Below are 16,984 nucleotides of genomic sequence, written 5' to 3'. Positions count from 1 at the left end.
AAGGTTTCCTACAGGATATGATTTGTAATTAAGCCCTGTTAAGGCTCATCTGGAGATAGTCTTCGTGAAGTGTATGCGTGGCAGAGGCGTAATTCTACGCTCTGTCCCAAAAGGCTAGTCTTTGAATACGCATCCGCCACCTCCAGCTAACGTAGCAGGTCTTCACCATGCCGGGTGGGTTCATCAGAAAGGAACCGACCGACTCAAAGAAATTAAGAGAGAACCCTGAGGTGGTAGAGCTGTTCACTCGCGCGCAATGGATGTCGTTCTGCGACAAATTACAAGGATATGATGATGAGGTGGCAGAGGAGTTCTTGCGAGCTCTGAAGCCAAAATCAAAAACATTGGCCACCGTCAATTTCAGGGGTTTGAGTCTCAGACTCACCCCACAATTCATCAGCCGAGTTACTGAGCTCCCAATGGGGGTACCATGGGACAAAGAAGAGAGGAAATTAGGCCAGAAGGCTAAGAAGGAATTCTTTCCACCAGAGGAGCAATTCTCAGAAGATAAGAATGGGGTTCGCAGAACTAGCTTACTGCCACTTTGGAGCGAAGTCAACCTCCAAATTATGAAATACATCACCTGCGAAGGTCGGTTTAGCATTGTGTATGGGTACCATTTTCGGCTACTCACATAATTAAGGCATCAGATGGACCTACCTGCAGAAAACAAACTAAGTATTCCCTACTTTCTACTGCAGTCTATGACTGAATGTGCCACCAAGTTGAGAGAAGGCACACCAGACCAGGTAGCTCATCACGGGCTCATTAAGCTCCTCGTGGAGGATGCACTCCACACATACAAAGTCCCTCTCTCGTGGGAAGCCTTCCGGAATTTGACTAAGGATGGCGATATAAAAATGTTGACCGAAGAGCTTGGTTCCTCCAGCAGCGAGGAGAAGGAGTCAGTACCCGCAGAGAAGAAAGAAAAAGGCCAGAGACCCACGGCCAAAGCACCGAAGAAAGAGCAAAAGGAGAAACAAGAGAAAAAGGGTGCCAAAGAGAAGGATGACACACCCATGTTGACGGCCAGAGAGAAAAGATTACAAAGCAGGGTGGACAAGACTGAGCAGGTCCACGTCAGTAAAGGCACCTCGACAGCAGCCTCGACCAAGTCAAAAAGCAAAACCCACTCAGCAAAACAAACTAAAACGGTGCCACCTGTTTCTACAGGAAAACCAAAACCGGCTTCTACAGGAAGCCAGAAATCAGCTGAAAAAGGGCCTTCTACAGGAAGCCCTGAGAAAGGAAAACCCAAGGAAAAGAAAGCCGACATTCTTGCAAGAGAGGCAGTAGCCGTACTGGCCGCCCTCAGTACACCTCCTAAGCCAAAGGAAAAGAGAAAGAGGGAGGCCCCTCTATATTTTAAAGCTAGGAGAAGTGTGAGAATAAAAACGGGCAAGCCACAGCCTCCATCCAGCAGCCCAATCACTATAGAGGATGCCCCTACTTCGCCCAGGGAGAGGTCCCCCTCAAAGATATCAGTCACCTATGAGAGGGGGAGCCTGAAAACAACTACTTGGAAAGAGAGGTTGGACCAGTTGGCCTCAAAAGCCCGGCTACAGGACGCTGAGGCTGCTCTACCGGAAACCTTAGCCCGTCTTAAGGAAACATAGAGGATGGAAGGAGAAGCACCCTCGTCACCACCGAGGGAGGACGAAGTAGAGCCACCAAGAGAGGAAGAGAAAGAGCACATTCCGGAGCCTAGCCCTCAGCCAAGTCTGAGCTCATATTATAACTTCTTAGAAGCTGGCAAAATTATACCACAGAAATTCACTGTGCCATTGTTCTTTGCATTGGAGGAAGAGAGAGTACGAACCCACACGTGGATGAAAATAGCCAAATCAAAAGGTGTGGCGGACATAGGCCCCTTGGAGGAGCAACTCAAGGAGGCAAGAAAGGAATTAGTTATGGCTAAACACGTGGAAAATTGCCAACGGGTGTTCCTACAGGAAGAAAACGAAAAACTCAGACTGCAGCTACAGGAGCTGAGGAGAGGAATAGGCACATCCTCAGGGGACATCATAGCAGAACAACAAGGCAGAGAGGAACTGCAAATCGGTCTTGGGGAGCCAACCACGCATCTACAGGAAACATAACTGCAAGCAAAAATTGAGGTGCAAGCTCTCAAACAACAGCTGCAGCAGAAAGAGGCACAATTGGCCTGCATGGCCAGTTGGGCCATGGATGCTATACAATGCAGACAGTCAGCCAAGTCCTATGGCTTGTACCTGAGAGACCAATGGCTACAATTTCAAATCAATACCTTGGCGCAAAGGGGTATCTCTCAGCTCCAAGACCCGCAGCAGTTCACTGAATTATGCAATACCAGTTCATCAGAGGATAAGGCCAAACTATCGGAGTTCTACCTCCATAATTTGGCCCTTCCTAATGTGACTTCATGGGATCCCAACATGGTCTTAGGGGATATGCAGTTAATGGCATTTGCCTCATGGTTGAACCATGAAGACAAAAGAGCAGCAGAAGCCAAAGTGGTCATGAACCGAGAGCTGAATGAGCCGTTACTAATTAGAGCAGAACCAGGGGATCCAACTGCATTAATATCAGCACACCAACACTTATCCACCGACCCTCAAGCTTCATTGAAATATATGGATCAGCAGGCCCAGGCCATAGCGCATTTCGAGGATATGGAGAGACTGTTAGGGGACAACTGTGTTCAAGCTTGCACCCACCGATGGAACACATTGGCCCACAGTCTAATAATCAGAGAATATCATACTCCAACTCGAATGAGGGAAGCTCTAGTACGGGTGCCCCTCTATAAGAAATCTATGTAGGACCTCTAGGCCAGCTGGATTGGCCTCAAGCTAAGCCCACCTCTGCTGTTAGGATTGATGGAAGGCAGCACAGAGGAAGATGAGCATGAACAGTGGGAAGAGGTGGAAAGAAAGGCTGGGTTCCATGTTAGTAAGGAGGACACTACTGCAGAAGCTTGGGATGTGAGGGTGGCAGTAAATGCATTGAAGGATGAGGAGCTGGATTAGTTTCTCAAGGATGAGCAATCATTTTAGTTGGGGGGTGATGATGAGCCCCAAATTTGGTAACATTTTGGGCTCATTTGGCCTAACTACCCTTGCTGAACCCTTCATTTTTCATAACTTATGCATCATTTTTTAGTATATTTATGTCATTTGTATGAATGAGGGCAGTCACTATTCCTAGGTGGCTAACACATGTTTATTTCAGGTTTTTTGACATTTAATGGAGCAAAACCACACAGATGAGGGCTAGGAGACAGCCAAGATGGGATTGAGATTTTGTAGGAAGGTTGTCCACAGCATTGAATGGCCTTCCTCGTGATCTTCACCCCCAACTCCGAGCTCCAACAGCCACCACCACCGAGCTAGAAGGCAGCCAAACGAATTATGAGGAAGCAGCAGATTACTCTTAGTTTGGTCAGCCAAACTCCACTAATTTAGGAGGCCAGCTTGGCCCTCGTAATGTATAAATGATGAGGCTGTAGCCTTCGAGGGGGACTTTTGAAACCTTGTTGCATATTCTGAACTACGAGCTGATAGCTCTGTTTTGCTCTTTGTAAGCCATTTTTGGCATGTTATTTGACTTATGACTATTATCTTTTAATGAAAAGCAGGCAGATTTGAGTTCAGTTCTGAGTTCTTAAAGGAGCCATAGCTCTCGGGGTTGGGCCCAACCTGAGAGCCTAAGGCTTCCTTCCTTTGTATTGTTACCTTTCTTTCAGCATTGTATTTCTTTTCCTTTACATGCATTTGGAAACACAGTTTGCTGAGTTAAATTTCTTGGTGTGGTTAAGTAGGTTAGTTTTATGAACAGAGTTGCTTCAGTAGTTTAGATTAGAGTAAGGAGATTGGAGTTAATCAGAGTTCCAAAAAGGGTTGACTGCACACTCACTTTCACCTCTGTTTAGGGGCTGGAATTGCAGACCGTGCCACCCACCAAAAACACTGTTTTACATGTTCATGCAAGCTTTGATGCAATGTTCTCATTTGTAGCAGCGTCCATGCGTTCAGATCTTGTGGAATGATTCTTTGCTTCAGTACCATGCATGATTTTCCTTAAAAATCACGTTGTTGTTCTTTGGTTTTATAAAAACAGTTAGAATAGGTTGATGAAATTTCGGTTATGTGCAAGACATGGATGATTTGTTTCATTTACACTATGCAGTACTACTCCCTCACTCCCTTATCCTTCTAAGCCATGCCTAGGCCATCTGTTCATCTCCCAGTTAGACCACTTGCCTCCTAACTTTTCTATTACCCACGTTATTCCACCTTTTCGGCCTTCCATTCCCTCTACCCTCCTTTAGACCAACCAGCTTAGCACACTCCCTCTTCATCTCATCTCTCTATCCATAAGCCATCACAAGCTCCCCTCCTACATCCCTATCCATCCATACAACCTCTTCCACTCATCCATCACCCAAAAATCCGATTGCAGAACATCTTGTAGGAATTACTAAACTTCCTGTAGAAATCCTGAACATCCTGTAGAACCCCTGCAGACTTCCTGTAGAAGCTCATAAACACGATTGCTTGGCATCCAGACTTGGTGAAATTCTCTGAAAGGATGTTAGGGATTCCTTAGACCCTCTCTAAGCCTTCCTGACCTCTTCCAAGCATTCCTCCCCTTGATCTATCCCTGCACAGTCGGGACCCAGTTAGAAGCACATGCATAATAATTCCAACAACTTGAGCATAAATACAAAAATATGTTCTCTTCAGATGAAAGTAGTCTAGACACATGCATCTCACCTTAATAGAAGTAATGGCATCACTTTCAGTAGTTGCATTCCCACCGTTGCATCAGAAGGACTAGCTGGTAGAATTAGGGTTTGCTAGGGTTTTCATTTCTTGTTGGCTTTCAGTTCATTTTTGCAAAGTAGGTTAATTTCCTTTGAGTTAGCTTTCGTTCATCAGTTAAAAAGCTTCTTCTGAGAGCTCATAGAAGTTGGCTTGAGCCCTAGCGGACTTGTGCCAGCTGACCAAGTGACAGCTGTGACAAGAGCTAGTACTTGTGTATACAACACCGTCGCTTCCAAGTTTGTTATGAACTACCAGGTTGATAAAATTAGAGAAGGAAGCTCCGGGAGTTGTAGCATTATTGCTACAATACTGGAGCTCACCAATAGGCAACTTGATCATACTCGCCATGCTAAACTGTTGGTTTGGTGGAGGTGGAATGGCCAAAGTTGGAGGTGAAGACGGTGATGGGAGTGGTGGTGTTAGTGGAGATGATAACTACAGAATGCACTACCTGATCAAACTGACTGCACTCCTTGGTGAAACCCAAGCGTGCTCTTCCTCACTTGCTCACAGCGGTGAAATTAAAGGACTATTTCCTAACCCTTCGAGCCCTTTGTAGACCCTTCCGCTTTGCATCGTTGCCCTCATTAATGTATGTGCATGAACCATTTTTCACATAACAACATCTTAATCCAGGCATTCAAAGACTTGACGTACTCACCTCACTGTCCTTTGAGAAAACATATGACAGTCATGTCTATTGCAAATTCAATGATAAACCCTCCTATTATTCGATCCAACCAATGATCTACGGCCCGCGCGATCTTATCTTCAGATGCCTCGAACCTGCGCACCAACTCCAGAGTCCACACTATCGGTTGATCAAGCTTGCACCTTCGCTAACTATCTGCTAGCCTCACGATCCAATCATATGGTTTTGAAGAGAAACTCACGAAGAAGATCTCGTGGATTTTTGTATATATGAAGCGATCCAACCACCTCTTCTTGAATATATACAGAGTTTTGTTTTCCTGTATTACGAACTCGTACAACTTCTGATCCAACCAATCTTCAATTTCTTTCTTCATATGGTTCCAATGTTCCGACATCAGACATCCCTTAGGTAGATCCCGGTACCGGTAGTGGAACCATTTTTTGTCTTGTTGGGGCCTGACCCTAGTTCAACAATGTTTAGCCAAACAAATCTTGACACTACTGGCCCTTACGGTAACAGTCCGCGGAGCGCAGACTGAAGTCTCACCCAAGGTAGTATGGGAGGGTACTGGAACTAGGTTTCCACACCCTGGGGATGTCTTGATGTGGTTTGGGGTTGCGCGGATCGATCCTACGCGCTGTGTTACTTCCGCGCAACTGTCTTTCAGAGTAACTACCTTAGACAAGCACAAATGCAATTTACCCTTTTCTGTGCTTAATATTATTATAGATCTTGTGTTAACTTATGAAGGCATAGTACTTTCAGTTACAATTTAACATAAACAGACATGCTCGTAATCATAAATCATGATTAGATGCATAAATCAGAATAGATACACGATATTTAAAAATCAACTTATCATTATTAATGCCTTTATCTAGTTACAATCCACTTCCTACCCTGCACACACAGCTGCAGGGGTCCGCGCACACAGTTGTGGACTTTAACCAGGCCTCCATGCACTCAGCTGTAGAGCCTCTATCCCTACTACAACCTGCGACTCAGACTTACAAACTCAGAGCGACTGTCGTTGTCAACAACCCATGCACTATATATCTTCTCCAAAGCTTTTCTAAAACTCTCTTTTGCACCTAGAGCCTTGCTTTATTTATACATTCTTATGGTCCGTGGACCATGGGTAGGCTGGCTCACTTTCTATTATTTTACCTTACTTTCGAGCAGACTACCCTTTGACTTGACTCATTACAACTCACGCTCTGTGCACTTCGCGGAGCATTTATAATGCCAATATCCCAAAATTGTGGGCTTTAAGCCCAAAACCCGTTATGCGGGGGACCCACTGCCCAACAGCTGAGTGCATAGAGGCCTAGTAGAGTCTGCCGCTGAGTGCGCGGACCCCTGCAGCTGAGTGCGCAGGGTGAATTTTAGTTTGTAGTTAAGGAAGAAGAATAATAAAGAGAAGTTTGATTCCAAATATTATGTATATGTTCTTCTACTACTTCCTATTTAAATATATTGTTTTCTTTATCGTGCACACTTATATGAATAATAAACACTGTTAAATATAACTAGACACATACTGATAACCTAAGGGATCAACAGTTATTGGGTTAGTAGTAAGGAATTGGGTCATAACACAAATTGCGCCTCGAGCAGGGCTGTGTGAAGGCAGCATTACAGGGTGCGAGGTACTGATAGATGCGCATAGAGATGTGTGCAGGGAAAATCTATGGACCATTGAAAATCATTAGACATCTCTAGGGTGCGGAAACCTGGTTCTAGAACCCTCCCATACTAATTCGGGTGAGACCTCAATCTGCGTTCCATGGACTATTGCCGAAAGGGCTAGTAGTACTGGGATTTTTTTGGCTAATCACCTCTGAACCTGGGTCAGGCCCCTATAAGCCAACAAATGGTTCTGTTGCTGGGACCAGGATCTTCATAAGGGATGTCTAATGTCGTGTCACTGGAATCCAACAAAGAAAGAAATTGAAGGGTGGTTGGACAAGAAGATTCACGAGTTCGCGGCGCAGGAAAACAGGAATCCGCGAGTATCTAAGGAACAGTGGTTGGAGCGCTGCGTATATATGGAAATCCAAGAATGTTTCTTTGCATCCTTTCCTTCTGACCTATATGAGTGTATCACGAAGCTAGCAGATAGTCAGGGAAGGTGTAGACTTGACAAACTAATCATGTGGACTCTGGAATTAGTGCGCAGACTAGAAGTGTCAGGAGATAAGATCGTGCGAGCTATGGAGCATTGGCTCCACCAAATTATAGGAGGATTTATCATCAAGTTCATGGTAGATATGACCATCAGCTACAGTGAGGTGGAACGACGCTTCCTTAAAGGACAAAGGACCACGAGGTAAGTATATTAAATCTTTGAACACTTGGATTAAGATGCTATTGTGTCATAAGCAGGTTATGCGAATAAATTAATGTTTGGGACTACGTGAAGTGGGAAGATCTACAGAAGTGGAGATAGTGAAGAATTAGAAATTAGTCCCTTAATTTCACCCTCGCAGGAAAGTGAGAAAGAGCTCGTGAGAGTTTTTCCGAGAAGCGTGGTCAGTCTGATAAGGCAGCGAATTCTGTGCTTACCACCTCCACCTACACTGCCACCCGTCTCACCCTCCTCACCTCCATCTCCACCCACCCCACCTCCGCCACCACCATAGTTCAGTATGGTGAGTGTGATCAAACTACCGGTATTCATAGGAGTAGGGAATGAAGATCTGGACCAATTCTGGTTTGTGGTAAGGGCGGTATGGGAAGCACAAGGAGTCGTGGATGACAATATCAAGAAGGCTACACTGGTAAGCGCGTTGCAGGATTGCACATTAACATGGTACATCAAGCATTCTAATGACCATTCAAATGCAAGAATCGTAGAAATACAGACCGCGCTGAATAGGGAATTTAGTAGGCCAAAGTCGGAGACACAATCAATTATCGAGTTTAAGGAGATCACAATGCTCCTGGGTAAGACACCCTGGGATCTTGACCAAAGACTGAAGAGTATGATTCGTGAAGCCAACATGACTTTGACAAATGGACAACACTGTGCATGGCTTGTAGCGTCACTAACACTACATTTAAGTATGGCATTGTCACAACAAAATCTTTCCACCCAGGCCCAAGCTTTGGAGATGGAAATGAGATTACATGAGACCCCTATACAAGAACCTAGTCTGGGAGTCCAAAAAATCCACATGCAACTGCAAAATCTATGTCTGGAGATGCAGAGTTTGAAACAGGATAGGACACCTCGGCCAAAGGCACGTGAGGAGGTATGGTGCATAAAATGCAAAGGCCAGGGGCATGAAAAGGACCACTATCTAGTGTTTGTGAACTACTTGGCAGGAGGAGGGTCGATGTCATTAAGACCTGAGGCACAAGCAGGACCAAGCAGGTGCCTGCAATATGGTGCATGATTTGTCAAATAGGAGGAAAACACACTACAGATAATTTTCATCTACTACAAAAGTATATATAGACGTCCAAACAATTTTTTTGTAATTGCTGTAGATCGGTAGGTCATGATGAACACACCTGCAGAAGCTACGAACTAATGATGGATCTGACTCCTGCCTATAGGGTGTAGACTGAAACGCGAGCCCTCAACCCAAATACAAGAGTGGTGCACACTAGATTCAGGGGCAAGGATGAGGTCGAGGTGGAATGGGACCAGGAAGGGGTCGCGGACAACTTATTTGTTACAATTACGAAGGGCCAGGGCACTATGCCCGTGATTGTACAAACCTGACAATGACATCATGTTTGTAGTGTACTTAGTTTGATCATGAGGCAGAAGACTTCCCTACCTTGATAGCGAGGTTGTGCAGAAAAGGGGTACTCCAGCCTCCTCCGACTCAGAATTTGCAGATGATGAGGTATGAGCCGCACAAAGAAGACCCGAATGTAAACATAGTGCTCAGAAGTGGTATGACCACTAGCGCTGATAAAGGTAAGCAGTCAGAAGAAAGTGTGTGGGTTTACAAGGCTCCTACAAAGGAACCCAAATTTGATTTAGAACGTGTGAAGGAGACATTCATGGAAGCTAAGAAGAACTTCCTGGGGGCCTCCACCTCGGGTAGGAAGGATTAACTAGAACTAGGGATGGATCCTTCAATGCTCACTACCTTTCTGGAGACATGCATGAAACTGCTACATGAAAACAAGGCAGTAAAAGGACTATAGGAAATTATCACTAGGTGCACGGGGTCAGGAGAACCGCATGTGGTCTGGAAACTTGGAAAGCATGCATTGCGCACAGGAAGGGAAATGAGGTTGACTACGTAAATCAGCGAGTACGAAATGGATTAGGTAATTCTAGATCTCGGATCGAACACAAATGTAGTGTCGAAACAAACATGGGAATGCATGGGTAGACCCACGCTAAAATGGTCTCCTATTTAGTTGCGAATGGCGAACCAACAGAAGATCTTGCCCATGGGAAGATTACAAGGGGTAACGGTGGATATTGAAGGTGTGAGCGTGCAGGCGAATTTTGAAGTGATAGAGATTATTGATGATAGCAATCCCTAGCCCGCGCTACTAGGAATAGAATGGGCCATCGATATGATCGAAGTCATAAATCTGAAGAAGCGCAAAATGATTTTCTATAAAAAGTCACTATGCATATAGTTACTGCTAGATCCAACCGAAGGAGCGTGATACACTGAACCGGTGTGCGATGACGATAGCGATGACAATCTCAATTACATCTACAAGATAACTGCATGAGAATAGGGTTGGGTAAACCTGACTGTAGATGGTAGGATTTCATGTGAGCACGAAAGTTCCTGCACTTCGGATTCAGACGAAGAGATAGAGTGATGGAAGAATCAGCTGCATGAAGTAACAACGCTTAATTGAAACATGATGGTTAGATCACTGCATTGTGTGACAATAGAGGTAAGGGATCTGCCTATGTATGATGGGTTGAAAATGGTGGATGAGTTCTTGAACAAATTTGAAAGTGCAGTACTAGAACAGCAGCGGTTCGATGCTCTAAAATGGGCACTGCACACGACACCCGCAAGGTGGTGGGGTATGCATTAGGGAAGTTTTGAGGACTAGCACAGATGCAAAAGAATGATGTGCCTACAATTTGGAAAACCCCAGCTTAGGATGAGAGCTGGTTATCAGGGACAAAACAACTTTCATGCCCACCTTTCCCGATGGGTACAGACATATGACATGCAGCCCACACAAGAGCACACTACCCCCAGAATAGAGAATCGGAGCAAAACGAAGCACCAGGAAAGGCAAAGCATGCCAAGGATTATCCACGAAGGAGCATTCGATAGGGTGTGCGAAGTGCTAAATAGGGTTCACCAGGTGAGACACACTGACTGGGACCTACACCTACCAGCGATTCAATGGGCCTATAGGACCATGTGCAAAACTTTGACCATGAAAACAATTCTAAGGTTAAGGAACAGGGTAGGGACCGTAATTTCTGAGGGGCATGCAACAATGAATCCACACATAATATCCCCTATAGGTGTGACAATGCATGAAGCCCAGGATGAAGAAATCACACACCTACACGAGGTATAACACATAAGGCTTCAGGACGCAATTTGGCAAGGGAATTTTAGACTTCGCGAACTCGAAAAGGACTGGGTATGACTAAAAAATAAAAGCATTTTGATGGATGCAAAGGTCGAGAGGCTAGAAAACAAGATCAAGCAAGCATGTCTCGTCGATAAACCAAGGATGGCAAGGCAACGTGTGGATGATCATACCAATGAATTAGAAGACTATTGCCAATAATTTATTAGTCTGCTGCCATGGATAGGACCACGTATCACCAAACGCAGTAACCAAAGGAATGCACTGCATACAGTAGAGCGTGTGACGCCGAATGTCACAAGGGCAATAGAGGATTCTCAGCAGACTATACTGGAAGGCGAGATAGAGCCTCGCATAGGCAGTACGACCACCTGACTAGCCATAGGAAGAACAATCTTAAGAATCCAGGTAGTTGGAAGAGAATGCAGGACTACAAATTATTCTGCCTGGCAGTTGCGCATTCTGACAAATGCACGTAGAAAAAATCGGTCACAAGGTTCGCGCCTGCATAGGGGGGAGTGTGCTACCATGTGGGAAGGTTGGGAAGTGACCATTGGCGTTGTAGTTCATGACGGGATGTCCGATTTAAGGCTAAATGGAGCGGGTGACGGACATTTAAGATGGGAGTAATGGGCAAGATTTTGGAAACTCTACCACCAAGAAAGCATTGATGGCCCGAAATTGGGGGGAATAGTCGAATTCAAATTCAAAAGGTGCTTTAAAACTCCAAGGGCTAGCCAGTATACAACACCTAGGCAATTGACATTGGAACGGTTGAATAGAGCATAGAGTGTTGAGAACCGAGTGATAATAGAGCCTTTTAGTTGGTGAAAAACCACATACAGTGTAGAAAGGATGATGACCACCAAGGATGGATTTGGCATTGAAGAAGGAACCACCGGCGAGGCCGTGCAGATCCATAATGTTCCCATAGGCACTAGGGTTGTGCCGAAAATCCATAAATCACCCCGGACACTGAGACCAAAGAAAGATAAGCAGGCAATGGGACCAGTACGCATGTCCCCAAGGAATCTGTGGCACAAGCTATCAATGGAAGAAAAAGGCAAGGCAGTCACCATTGAAACAGATGAAGAGGAAGAGGACTTGTAGGATCTGATTTCCGCAGTAGAGGAAGAAGAAGACACGGAGGAAGACATGCGACCAATGTGCCCCACAACAAAATTTCCCAAGTATGTCCATCCACAGAAAGGGAAAGCCAAAGTACACAAGGATCTAGATGCAACGAAGAGTGCACTCCAGGCCCCACTCCTCCCCGATGGAACTACCTTTGAGGGTCCGCTCCTAGGCTGCATGCACACCCTGAAATTTGAAGACTGGGACCTCGTGGACAATGAAAAGTTCCCACACTTAGAGACAGTAAGCCTAATGAACCATAATACGGAGGGACCGATGATAACATTGGAGCTGCGAAAATGGCTACGCAGTGTGGAAAAGGCCGTGTTGCTTCATTTGCTATGGATATCACATTTTCACCGCACGCCCATCACCATTTTTTTCATCAGGCAGCTACTTTTCCTGGTGCATGATGGGTACTTATGGCTAGAGGAGCTTATTCCTATCACGGCAGATCTCATCCACTGAATTTCTCAGCTTCCATGTAAGGGAAAGGACCCTGCGACGATAGTAGGAAAGAGTAGCAACTTGGCTGTCGCAAAAGCCATGAAGAAAAAATATAAGCTCGAGAAGAAAAAGAGGGGTTACGCTATCACTAGTATCAAGGATAAAGGGGTGCATGTAGCCACCCAACTTTTGGCCGATAAGGTAATGAGAAAATGTCGCGGCGATGAAGTACCAGCACCAGTAATTGCATTGGCCGAATAGTGTGCGGAAGGGGTCCAGTTCAACTGGGCTGAGTTCCTATGCGAATTTTTTTTGCTCAACTACCAGGAGGTCCAGGAATAGGGTAAGACTTTCCACTATGCGTGGTTGCTCTTATCCATCTTTCTGGTAGCGGGGGAACTGCTAGAGGATAGCCAGTTTGTGAGCATCGACTGAGACTTACCAGAGGCCACGAAGTATGCTTCACTTTGGGCCACCAAGGACACGAAATGGATTCATGATAACAAGATTTTCTGGGTGCTCATGGAGGCGAGCATCTAAATGTGGATTAATAGGAGTCCGTGCCTATCTCCCACGGTGCACCACAGTCTGTAGATTTTTGCATACTTCAAGGCAGAAATGCACAAAATCTACATTAGGGTGTGAAAAGATCTGGCACAGCAGTGGACAAAGCTCCCATTCATAGCCACTGATGACGTGATCTTTACAATGTTAGAGACATGGCCTCCCCAGTGGCGTGCCCTGAATTTGGCAGAGTTGGATAAGACAGCAACGCAGAAAAGGAAGGATGATGCCAAGCAACGTGTCACCCAACTGGCCGAGAGAAGGAGGAATGAAAAAGAGGCAACTGAGGTCAGGGCAGTCCACGAAGCAGGACAGGAAGCTGCAAAGCAAAAGAAGGTCGTCGAAGTAGCAGCAACAGTGAAGACAGTAGAGGTCGCCACAGTGCAGGCAGAGGAAGGTCAAGCAGTGTCTGCAAGACAAGAGGCAGAGGACACAGAGCTTGCAGAAGAGACTGTGAACCCGGGGACTGCCTCTACATAGCTCAAGTGGCTATGCATCGCAGAACGATCAAGCCCGAGAAATAAGTTCAAGCCTAAAAGTTGGCTATCGACCCGATCACCTTAATTGAAGGTGACCTCCATGACATTGGTGAGACAGTTTGCGATGTCACTAGTGAATCACTTCAAGACTTTATGATGGAGCAGCAGACTATGTTGGGGGCCCTAAGGGCGCAGCTGCATGAGTTACAAGTGCGGCCCCCACAGGAGGGTACCTTGTCTACCCATGTTGTAGCAGGTATGTTGGCAGCAGAACAGGTGCTACACGATAAAATGGCCAATACGATAACATTTCCGGATGGAGCGCTAGTCTCAAAAAACACTATGGAGTGGGTAACACTTCATACAATGAAATGCATTAGCCTTAACTTGGTTTCCCTTCCCCGTGACACACTTTATCAGCTACAGGATGGGATAACAGCAGAAATTCGTGCCATAGAGAGCTGCGTAATCTAGGTTCTGAGTGAGCAGAAGATTAACATAGAACAACTTAGTTTGTAGTGCGACGAGTTCGTATCGCAGAAAAAATAGTTGGTACAGACAATCGACGATGCTTGCCGGTACGTCCCAGAGTTTTCTATTGCAACGAACCTACCAATAGAAGTGCGGATCCACTATTTGGCAAGTGGAGTTCGTGACACATGTGAGGAAATAACGCGAGTGCAGATGGAGATGAATCTCCATACTGTTGAGTTGCGGCTAAAGGTGCAACCTTCCACTCCCCCAGAGGTCAGAGAAGAGTGCACCAGCACTATTGCAACAGGGATGGAAGAGATTGGAGGTGAAATTCGCAACTGTACCAACATGTTGGAGTAGATGTTGGAGGTCCTCACTATGTTGTAGGAGGACCCCAACACTTAGCAGCTAGAGACAGAGGCACGTGAACTCCAGCAGAAATATGACAACATTGGAGGGATTGCGCAGATGGTAGTCCTTACTCAGTGGCTTGCAAGGATGCAGCAAGCTAAGGCCTTAAAATAGCAGGTGGATGCAACACACCATAGAGAAGCAACTATAAAAGTGCACTTCCAGCCGTGGATTGATGAAGCCTTCACAATCACGGTGGATATTGAAGGAAAGCTTGCGCAAATTCAAGGAATGCATGTATAGATGCAGCACAACATGCTAGAAATAGAGGGTTCAGAAGAAAGAATGCAGCAGGCTCAGCAGGCAGCAGCGCAGTGCACTGTAGACATTCAGGCTGTTTGGGACTAGTTGGAGGGACTCCGCGCCAAGATTGCCGTGCTAATAGAGTGACTCAAGGGAAAGTCATCATGTTTGCGTTGGGGGCCTGTTGGGCATAGAATCCCCCCACGGCATGTTTTTGGGTTCAAAGCCAAAGTTTTATTTAAATAATGTTGTAAGACTCCACGAATTGTGGGCGCGGAGTGAAAATTATATGTTTAGTCATAGGGTTATCCGCCCTAAGTTTTGTAATGCAATGTCGGCCTATCCATGGTCTGCGGACCATGGGATTGTATAAATAGAGAGAGGCTCTAAGTTGTAAGAGAGATGAAGGAAATAGATGAAAAACTGAATGGAGTCTAGAAGATAACAAGAATAGAGAAAAGGTCTAAGTGTCTTGGGTTGTAGTTGTAGGAAGAGGCTCTGTAGCTGAGTGCGTAGAGGCCTAGTAGAGTCCGTAGCTGAGTGCGTGGACCCCTGCAGCTAAGTGTGCAGGGAAAAGTTGAGTCTATAATCAAGGAAGAAGAATAATAAAGAGAAGTTTGATTCCAAATCTTGTGTATTTGTTCTTGTGCTACTTCCTATTTAAATATATTGTTTTCTTTATCACACGCACTTATATGAATAATGAACACTGCTGAATATAACTAAACACATATTGATAAGCTCAGGGATTGACAGTTATTGTGTTAGTAGTAAGGAATTGGGTCATAACACGGATCACGCCTCGAGCAGGGCTGCATGAAGGCAACATTACAGGATGTGAGGTACTAATAGATGCACATAGCGATGTGTGCAGGGAAAATCTGCGGACCATTGAAAATCATCAAACATCTCTAGGGTGCGGAAACTTGGTTCTATCACCCTCCCACACTACTTCAGGTGAGACCTCTGTCTGCGCTCCACGGACTGTTGCCGAAAGGGCCAGTAGTACTGGGATTTGTTTGGCTAATCACCTCTGAACCTGGGTCAGGCTCCTATAAGCCAACAATAAGATTTTGGAGAATGTTGACAAAGATCTGCAATGCATAGTGGAATGACTGAGATGTGCGCGTACCTGTAGTACTATGGGCTTATAGGACTACTTGTAAGAAGCTGACAGAGTAAATGCCGTTCAAATTAGTGTATGGGGTCGAAGCTATAATCTCGATGGAGTACATTGTGCCCAGTTTGCACATAGTAGCCTTGACAAGTATGGCAGATCGTGACACCTTGGAGGACCAACTCATGCAGCTGATGAAGCTCGAGGAAGATCGAATTTTGGCAGGATTCTATCAACAAGTATAGAAGGAACGTGAAAAATCATGGCATGATCGCCACATCAAACTTTGCGCGCTCAAGGTAAATGATCTTGTCCTATTATATGATAGTAAATTCACTAAATTTCCAGGTAAATTCCATATGCATTGGTTAGGGCTATATATTTTCAAAGAAATTACAGATGGAGGTGCAGTTCAACTTGCAAAACTGATTTGGGAGCCCTTCCTAGGAAGAGTGAATGGGAGAAGGTTAAAGTTGTATACATGGGATCCTCCACAATGACTATATGACAACGGGATAGTCTTAGTGCTCCAGGCAGTTGCAAGGGAGCGTGGGACTATAAACTACACTGCCCAGTTTCGGGGACAATGCAGCGTGTAGGCTGTGCAAAGAATGATGAAGATACAACCCATAAATCTACGCGCAGGAAGCTGCGCCATGGAGGAAGGTAACGTGCAACACAGGAGGAAAGTGACCGTTGAGGTTACTTTTCATGACTTGATGGCTAGAAGATAGTTAAGTGGAGTGGGATAGCAATATTTAAGGAAAAAATACTTGAAGATCTGCCACCAAAACAACATTTATTGTCAGATATTGGGGGCAACTATCAGATTTGAATTCAAAACTCCCTATAAATTACGCGTGTTGTTCCAACAGAGAACACTTTACGCTCTCAGAATTGTTAGTGAAATTTTTTGTCTGTCTCCTATGAATTGATTGGCTTGGGAAGATTTAGTCGTGAGCCCCATGTTTGCTAAGTTGTCTGAGATAAACTAGAAGTTTATTCTTGACAAAATGCTTGCACCAAGTCCTGCTGAAACTATGAGTACTGGCAATGTTGCCTTTGAGGCAGATGCCCCAGAAGTTGTAAGTATGGAAGCTCCAAATCCTGT

This window comes from Pinus tabuliformis, chromosome 7 (assembly GCF_031772625.1).
Source record: "Pinus tabuliformis cultivar Carrire ecotype Pingquan chromosome 7, CPIR1, whole genome shotgun sequence".
Classification (NCBI taxonomy): domain Eukaryota; kingdom Viridiplantae; phylum Streptophyta; class Pinopsida; order Pinales; family Pinaceae; genus Pinus; species Pinus tabuliformis.
Note: the sequence above shows the minus strand (reverse complement) of the source record.